Consider the following 9,561-nt stretch of genomic DNA (forward strand, 5'->3'; position numbering starts at 1 on the left):
AAAAAAAAAAAAAAAAAAAAAAAAAAAAAGTGCATGTAGGGAGTACACGCCAGATGAGAAACTGCGGCTGCAGCAGCTGCAAGAGCTGAGGAGGCAATGGCTGAAGGACCAGGAGCTGAGTCCTCCGGAGCCGCTGCTGCTCCCACAAAGGTTAGGGGTTCTGTAATAAGTTTTTGTAGAACCCAACCTCTGGAGGAACACGGTGCATAAGATATACCGACACGGTGTCTTTGCTTTTACTCATGTATTTATACCTGCCTGGATTATTCATCATTATATCAAATATAATGTAAATGTAAAACCATATGCCATCGTCTAAGGAAGCCCAGATTATTCCCAGGTAATACAATTCTGGAGACTGGAGAAGTAATTCCACCAATGAAAGAGTTCCCTGATCAACATCAATGAAGATTACTTAAACATTTCAAAGGCTTTTGAGCCCAAGTTCTACATTACCATATTTATGGAATATATTCTCTGGAAAAGTAACTTTAATAAAGTAAACTTATGAGTTTACTCTAGAAAAAAAAAGTGCATGTAGACTAAGGCAGTAGCAGTTAGCTTAGTAACAAGAAGTAAAACTGAGAGATATTTGGGAGATGAAGTTAGAAACTGTTTCTGACAAGTTCATGTCAATCACAGAAAAGGGAAGCCACATGAGTGAATGACTGACATTCTATATTGTAATCAGATGAAGAACAGAAAAAAAAAAAAAAAACTGTTTGTGGTAAAGTCTTAGTTATATTTGGCAAAGACTGAATTTGAGTTATTTGATATAGAGAAATCTAGAAGTATGTGGAGGAAGGTACTTATTTGGTACTCAAACAATACTACAAACTTGTGAAATACGTTTGAGAACCATCTAGATATGGTCAAGACACAGAGTATGACCCATGGAGATGCTACACTTTAAAATAATAATGGCTGCCTGTGAGACAAGGGAATGAATAAGAAATTGCTTCAAGGGTACATAGAAAACCAGAAGAGTTTTGGGTAATGAAAGACAAGACAAATAAGAGAGATTGGAGGAGTCAGTGACAAAGAAAAACAAGGACTAGCTATCATCCATAATATGTAATGATTACGATTTCTTAGTGAGGTTTTAAAGTGCATCCATACTGAAGTTTTGTTATTGTTGTTGTTAGGTGCCATTGAGTTGACACCAACTCATAGAGACCCTAAGTTCATTACAGAGTGAAACACTGCCTGATCCAGAGAAACCTCACAATTGTTGCCACACTTGAGCTACCAGTTTGCCAATCCATCTCACTGGGGTCTTCCTCTTTTTCTCTGACCATCTCTCATATTTTGGACATATTATCAGGAGGGACCAGTCACTGGAGAAGGATATCATGTTTAGTACTGAAGTTAGCCAAGTAGAAATGAAGAAAAAATAGTAGAAAGGAAACACTGATAAATGTAGCACAAACTACTTATAAATACTATTGGAGTCAAATGAAGGAATAATAGAGTAGTAGCTAGGTCACACAGCAAGAGGGGAGTGTTTCATCCTTGTGACATTTAATGGAATTGGAAAATGTCATCCTTATATAGAATATACTATAGTTCATGCCTTAGGCTGCTAATCACAAGTCAAAGGGTTTGAATCCACCAGCCACTCCATGGAAGAAAGATGAGACTTTCTTGCTCTTGTTAAAATTTACAGCATCAGAAATCCTATACATGGTTTCTATGAGTTCGTACTGGCTTGACAGAACACAACAAGGACATATTTAATGCTAGCAACCAAAGTCTCTTACTGACCGTGATGCAGGAGGGAATGATTACTCTAAGTAGATCTGTTGAGGATTGGCAGGGAGAATCTCACTCAAACCCACAGGAAGACCTAAATTAGTGTAGCTAAATAAAGCTTATTGAAGGTCAGTGGAATATTCAAAACCCAGAAAGTCAAAAGCATTCTGCAAGGTCGTTAGACTGAAAGGATTACAAAACCAGAAATCCCAAAGGAAATCAACAGGTAAGGAGGACACTATGTGACTATGACTAGAACAGGAACAGTGATTAATGACTTATTTTTAGGAACTCACCTAAGATAGGAAGAATGACTACATCTTTGATCTTTAACACTTTAAAGAACTTTTTTGCAGTAGATTTTCCTAGTGTGATATGTCTACGCCATTTGATTTCTTGGCAGCTGCTTCCAAGAGCATTGATTGTGGAACAAAGAAAAATGAAGTCTTTGACAACTTCATTCTCTCTTCTGTCTATCATGATGTTATTTGTTGATCCAGTTGTAAGTATTTTATTTTGTTTATACTAAGGTGCAATCCATACTGAAGGCTGTAGTTTTTGATCTTCATCAGTAAATATTTCAAGTCTTCTTATTTATAGTAAGCAAGATTGCATCATTTGCAAATTGCAGGTGGTGAATGAATTTTCCTCCAACCCTGATGCCACCTACTTTTACATAAAATCCAGTTTGTTAGATAATTTGCTCAGAATATAGAATGAATTTGTTGTTGTTGTTGTTGTTGTTAAGTGCCATTGAGTTAGTTCCAACTCATAATGACCCTGTATAGGGTTTCCAAGTAGTGACTGGTGAGCTTGAACAGCTGACCTTGTGATTCAAACTGACCCTGCATCCAGTGCATTAACCCATAGCACCACACTGGGATGCCAACAAAATTAATAAGTATAGTGAAACAATACAAGCCTGGAGAACACCGTTCCTGATTTTAAGCCATTCACTACCCCATTGTTCTGTTTAAATAACTGACTCTTGGTCTATGTACAGATTACAGATTCCTCATGAGCACACTTAAGTGCTCTGGAATATTCATTTTTCACAATGTTAGCCACAGAATGAGAAAAAAAATGGCAATGACCTATGACCAAGGACTAATCTCTAAACTTTGTAAAAAAAAAAAAAAACAAAAAAACCAATATCTCAGCAAGAAAAAGACAAACTATGAAATTAAAAATGGGCAGAGGACATGGAGAGACACTTCATCAGAGAAGACATTTAAGTGGCCAACAAACATAGGAAAAAATGCTATCATTGCTATAGCCTTTGTTAAGTGTCTAGTCAGTTCTGACTCATAGCAACCCTGCTTAGGGTTTTCACAGAGCAGTTGGTGTGTTTGAACTACCAACCTTGTAGTTTGCAGTGTAGTGCTGACCAACAGCACCACACCAGAAGTCCATTGTTGTTGTTAAGTGCCATGGAGTCAATTCCGATCCATAGTGACCCTGTATAGGATTTCCATCAGAGAAATGCAAATCAAAGCAACAGTGACCTCATCCCAACATGAATTGTTGTTGTTAGGTGCCATTGAGTTGACACTGATTCACAGCAACCCTATGCACAACAGAACATAATACTGTCCCATAATACAACCCTATGCACAAAAGAACATAATACTGTCCAGTCATGACCCAATCTTCCAGCCATTGCTACACCTGAGTCCATGGCTGCCGCCACGTGCCAATCCATATAATTGAGGGGATTCCTCTTTTTCTCTGACCCTCCACTTTACCAAACACGATATCCTTCTCCAGGGATTGGTGCCTCCTGACACTATGTCTGAAGTATGAGAGACCAAGTCTGGTCATCCTGGGGACTTCCAAGAAACACTCTGGCTGTACTTCTTCCAACACAGAATTCTCTGTTCTTTCAGCAGTCCATGGTACTTTCAATATTCTCCTCCAACACCATAACTCATCTCTATCAATTCTTCTATAGTCTTCCTTATTCAATGTTCAACTTTCACACACATATGAGGTTATTGAAAATACCATGGCTGGTTGAGGTGCACCTTAGTCTTCAAACAGATATGTTTGTACTTGAGCACTTTAAAGAGGTCTTGTGCAGCAGATTTGCTAATGCAATATGTCATTTGATTTCTTGACTGCTGCTTCCAGGTTGATGGTTGATTAAAGCTAAATAAAGTCTTTGACAACTTCAATCATTCCTCTATTTATATGAATGTTTTTTATTGGTCCAGTAGTGAGGATTTTTGTTTTCTTTACATGAGGTGCAACTCATACTGAAGGCTATGGTATTAGATCTTCATCAGTAAGTATTTAACTCCTCTTTATCTTCTGAAAACAAGGTTGTATCATCTGCATACTGGAGGTTGTTAATGAGGTTTCTCCAATTTGGATGCCACGTGTTTCTTCATATAATCCAGCTTCTCATATTATGTGGTCACAATACAGATTGAATAAGTATGGTCATAAAATACAACCATGGCACACACGTTCCCTAATTTTAAACCATTCACTGTACGTATGTTCTGTTTGAACAACTTGCCTCTTGGTCTGTGTAGTTTCCTCATGATTGCAATGAAGTGTTCTGAAATATTCATATTGTGCAATGTTGTCCGTAACTTATCATGATCCATACAATGTTTTCAACCAAGATCCACCTAACATCAGCAATGATATCCCTCCTTCCATGTCCTCATCTGAATCCAGCTTGAACCTCTGGCATTTTTCTGTCAACATTAGTAGCAAAGTTAAAAATAAACAGAAAATGTCAAATGTGGGCCAGGCTGTTGAGAGACTGGAACACTCACAAACTGCAGATGGAACTGAAAAAAATGATGAAATCACTGTGGGATATTGTGTGGTGCTTCCTTAAGAAGATGAACATAGAAATATTGCATGACCCAACAATCCCGCTACTCGACATATATCCTATAGAAAATAAAAGCCAGAACACAAATAGACATTTGGGGGTTAATGTGCTAGACTGTAAAGTCGGTTTAAGCCATGACGTCAGTGGTTCAAGTTCACCAGCCGCTCCTCAGATACCTTATACAGGGTTGCTATGGTCGGAACCGATTCAGCAGCACTTAACAACAACAACAACATGTTCACTGCAGCACTATTTAAAATAGCAAAAAGATAAAAATAACCTCAATGTCCATCAATGACACAAGACATAAACAAACCTTGGTAAATACACATAACAGAATACTGTCCTTGTTGTTGTTCAAATTGACCTTTCAGTCAGGGCAGTAACCCATAGTGACATAACAGAAGAACATTAAAAAATAAAGATGAATCTGTGCAACACCTTATAACATGAAAGAATGCAGATGAGACATTCTTTTGAGTAAAATTAGTCAATCCCAAAAGGATAAAAATTGTCTGAATTCGCTATTGTAAAATGTCAAGAAATAGTTTTAACACTAAAAGAAACATTATTTGATGGTTATCGGGGAAGCAGGGGGGCAGGAAAGGGGGTTGGTAATTTACTTGGTACACTGCCACACCAGGATTCTTACAAAAGGGCTGTTGTAGTTGTTACATGCCATCGAGTTGGTACCGACTCATAGCGACCTTATGCACAGCAGAACAAAACACTGCCAGATTCTGGGCCAACCTCAATACTGTTGCCATGTTTGAGTCCATTGATGCTGTCACTTGGCCAGTCCATCTCATTGAGGGTCTCCCTCTTTTTCTCTGACCCTCCACCTTACCAAACATGATATCCTTCTCCAGCAACTGTTCCCTCCTGACAATATACCCAAAGTATGAGAGACAAAATTTGGCCACCTTGGCCTCCAAGGAGCACTATGGCTGCACTTCTTCCAAAATGGATCTATTGGTTCTTTTGGCAGCCCATGGCACTTTCAATATTTTCCTCCAACACCATAACTCAAAGGCATCAATTCTTCTACGGTCTTCCTTATTCACTATCCAGCTTTCACATGCATATGAGATTATTGAAAATACAATGGCATGGGTCAGGCGCACCTCAGTCCTCAAGCTGACATCTTTGCTCTTCAACACTTTAAAAAGGTCTTGTGCAGAAGATTTGCCTAATGAAATACATCGATTGATTTTTTTAACTGCAGCTTCCATAAGTGTTGGTTGATCCAAGAAGAATGAAGTCCTTGACAAATTCAATCTTTTCTCCATTGATAAGAATGTTGTAAAACTAATGTTCGCCCATGTAAAAAAATAAATAAAAAATAAATAAAAAGAATGTTGTTTACTGGTCCAGTGGGAGGATTTTTGTTTTCTTGATATTGAGATGTAATCCATACCGAAAGTTGGGCTCTTTGATCTTCATCAGTAAATCTTTTCATTCCTCTTCACTTTCAGAAAGCAGGGTTGTATCATCTGCATATCACAGGTTATTAATGAGTCTTCCTCCAATTCAGGTGCCACATTTTCCTTCATATAATACAGCTTCTCGAATTATTTGCTCAGTATACAGGTTGAATAAGTATGGTGAAAGAATGCAACCTTGTCACACACTTTTTAAAATTTTAAACCATTCAGTGTTCCCATGTTCTGTTTGAACAACTGGCTCTTGGTCCAGGTACAGACTCCTCAGGAGCACAATGTAGTATTCAGGAATACTCATACTTCTCAGTGTTGTCCACAGCGTCTCATGATCCACACAATCGAAAGCCTTTGCACAGTCAATAAAGCACAGGTACACATCTTTCTGATATTCTCTGCTTTCAGCCAAGATCCATTGGACATCAGCAATGATGTCCCTCATTCCACGGCCTCTTCTGAATTTGGCTTGAACCTCTGGAAGTTCTCTGTCAATGTTTGCTTGCAGCCATTTCTGTATTACTTTTAGTAAAACTATACTAGCATGGGATATCAAAGAGATTGCCCAATGATTACCACATTCTGTTGAGTCACCTCTCTTTGGAATGGGCACAAATATTGATCTCTTCCAATCAGTCAGCTAGATAGTTGTCTTCCAAATTTCTTGGCAGAGATGAGTGAGTGCCTCCTTTGCCACCTCACTTTCTTGAAAGATTTCAATTTGTATCCATCAATTCCTGGTGCCTTGTTCTTTGCCAATTCCTTCAATTCACCATGGACTTCCTCCCTGAATATCATTGGCTCTTAATCATATGCTACCTCTTGAAACGGTTGAACATTAACCATTTTCTTTCGGTACTGTGACTCTGTGCACTCCTTCCATCTTCTCTTGATACATTCTGCATCATTCAATGATTTGCCCAGAGAATCTTTCAATAATGAAAGTTGAGGCTTGAATTTTTTCTTCAGTTCCCCCAGATTGAGAAATACTGAGTGTGTTCTTCCTCTTTAGTTTTCTGATTCCAGAACTTTGCACAATTTGTTGTAATATTTAGCTTTACCTTATCGTGCTGATCTTTGAAATTTTCTGTTCAGCTCTTGGACCTCCTCATTTCTTCCATTTGCTTTAGCATTTCTATGCTGAAGAACAAGTTTTAGTGTCTCTTCTGACATCCATTTTGACCTTTTCCTTCTTTTTTGTCTTCTTAATGACTTTTTTGCTTTCTTCATGTATGATATTCTTGATGTCATCCCACAACTCTTCTTCTGGTCTTCAGTTTTTAGTGTTTAATGTATCACACCTGTTTTTCAGATGATCTCTAAATTCAGGTGGGATATATTCAAGGTCATATTTTGGCTCTTGAGGATTTGTTTTCATTTTCTTCAGCTTCAGTTTGAATTTCCATACGAGTTATTGATTTCCTGTTCCACAGTCTGCTCCTGGCCTTGTTTTCACTGATGATATGAAGCTTTTCCATCGTCTTTCTCCACAAATGTAGTCAATTTGATTTCTATGTGTTCCATATGGTGAAGTCCATGTGTATAGTCATCTCTTATGCTGTCTAAAGAAGATACTTGAAATGAACAAATCATTAATTTTGCAGAATTTTATCATGCGTTCTCCAGCATCATTTCTATCACAAAGGCAATATTTTCCAACTACTGATCCTTCCTCTTTGCTCCCAACTTTTGCATTCCAATCACCAGTAATGATCAATACATCTTGATTGCATGTTGGATCAATTTCAGATTGAAGAAATTTGTGGAATTCTTCTATTTCATCCTCACTGGCTTTAGTGGTTGTTGTATAAATTTAAATACTAGTGGTATTAACTGGGCTTCTTTGTAGGTACATGGATATTATCTATCACTTACAGCATTGTACCTCATGACTGATCTGGATATGTTTTTTTGACAATGAATGCAACATCATTCATCTTCAATTTGTCATTCCTGGCATAGTAAACTATGTAGTTCTCAGATTCAAAATAGCCATTTCAGTTCACTAATGCCTAAAATATCTTTGTTTATGCATTCCATTTCATTTTTGACAACTTCCAATTTTCCCAGATTCATACTTCGTACATTTTCAATGTATGCTTACTGCTATTTCTCTTCATTTTGACTTGTGCCCCATCAGCAAATGAAGGTCCCACAGGCTTTTCTCCCATGTGTTTTACTCCATTCACTTTATCACGGTCAACTCTACTTTGAGGAGGAATCTCTTCCCCAGTGCCTTCCAACCTGAGGCGCTCATTTTCAGGCACTATATCTGACAGTGTTTCTCTGCTATTCATAAGGTTTTCAGTGACTAAACATCCAGAAATAGTTTGTCACTTCTTCATCCTCATCTGTCTTCATCTGGAAGCTCATCTGAAACCTGCTCGTCATAGGTGACCCTGCTGGTATTTAAAATACCAGTGGCATAGCTTTCAGAATCACAGCTATTCACAAGCCACTACAGTAGGACAAACTAACACAGTGGACACACATTAATTTGGATAGATGGGAAGGCAATATGTAATGAAAAGGAGGATGGGAAAAAAAATGGTGGCGGCAGGTAAGGCACAGAAAAGAGTGCAATAGTTAAAGCCATAAAAGTGACCATTATTATGTGCACAATCTTGTAATAATGGTAATCTATAAAGGGATGCATTGAGAGACATACTGGCTGAGTAGGTGTGGGAGGGAGACATGGAAGGTACCCACAGATATATATATATAGGTTTGATAAAAGATAGCTGCATATATGTAATGAACTTTGCTGCAAATATATCCATGAATCTGGTGGAGTCCTGGTGTGGCACTAAAGGATAAGCACTGGACCTCAAGGTCAGCACTTAACAACAACAATAGTCAACTTTACTGCAATCATATCCAGGAATATGCTGGAATATATATTATATTGGAAACAAACTCATGAAATCTTAGAAACAATGAAACACCTTGAGGAATTAGTTGTTGGGCCAAAGACTCAAGATCACAGTCTCAGGGAACACCATAGTCATCTGGCATAATAGCTCCACAAACAAAATTGTCTCTATCCTTCTTTGATGAGTAGCAACTGGTGTCTTAAAAGTTAATGAATGGTCATGTAAGATACAACTATTGGTCTTTCCTTGTCCAAAGGAAAGCTATGTGATGGAAATTGATGACACATGAAAACAAGTAGTCTAATGTACTACTGAGCTATGTTAACATCAGCTACCACAACTCTGAGACCAGAAAAACTAGATGGTAGGCTTCTACTACTGCTAGGGATTACATTAGAAGGTTCTGTATAGAGTGGGAGAAAAGGTGGAATTAAACTGGAAATATGTATGTGAATATTATATATAATATATAATGTTGTTGTTAAGTGCCGTCGAGTCGGTTCCGACCCATAGCGACTCTGTACAGGGTTTCCGAGGGTGTAAATCTTTACGGGAGAAGACAGCCTCATCTTTCTCCCGCAGAGCGGCTGGTAGTTTCGAACCACTGACCTTAACGTTCGCAGCCCGATTCGTAACCACTACGCTACCAGAG

General features: G+C 38.2%; 1 protein-coding gene and 1 pseudogene across 1 annotated transcript in view; one reads left to right on the forward strand and one right to left on the reverse strand.

The window, feature by feature from the left end:
* LOC102831843 overlaps nt 1-408 on the forward strand; it is a 2,075-nt pseudogene extending 1,667 nt beyond the window's left edge.
* The window catches only part of CDH12 (cadherin 12, type 2 (N-cadherin 2)), an 868,078-nt gene that overhangs the window by 814,543 nt on the left and 43,974 nt on the right, over nt 1-9,561 (reverse strand). The window lies entirely within an intron of this gene.

This window comes from Chrysochloris asiatica, unplaced genomic scaffold, assembly GCF_000296735.1.
Source record: "Chrysochloris asiatica unplaced genomic scaffold, ChrAsi1.0 scaffold00366, whole genome shotgun sequence".
NCBI classification, from domain to species: Eukaryota; Metazoa; Chordata; class Mammalia; order Afrosoricida; family Chrysochloridae; genus Chrysochloris; species Chrysochloris asiatica.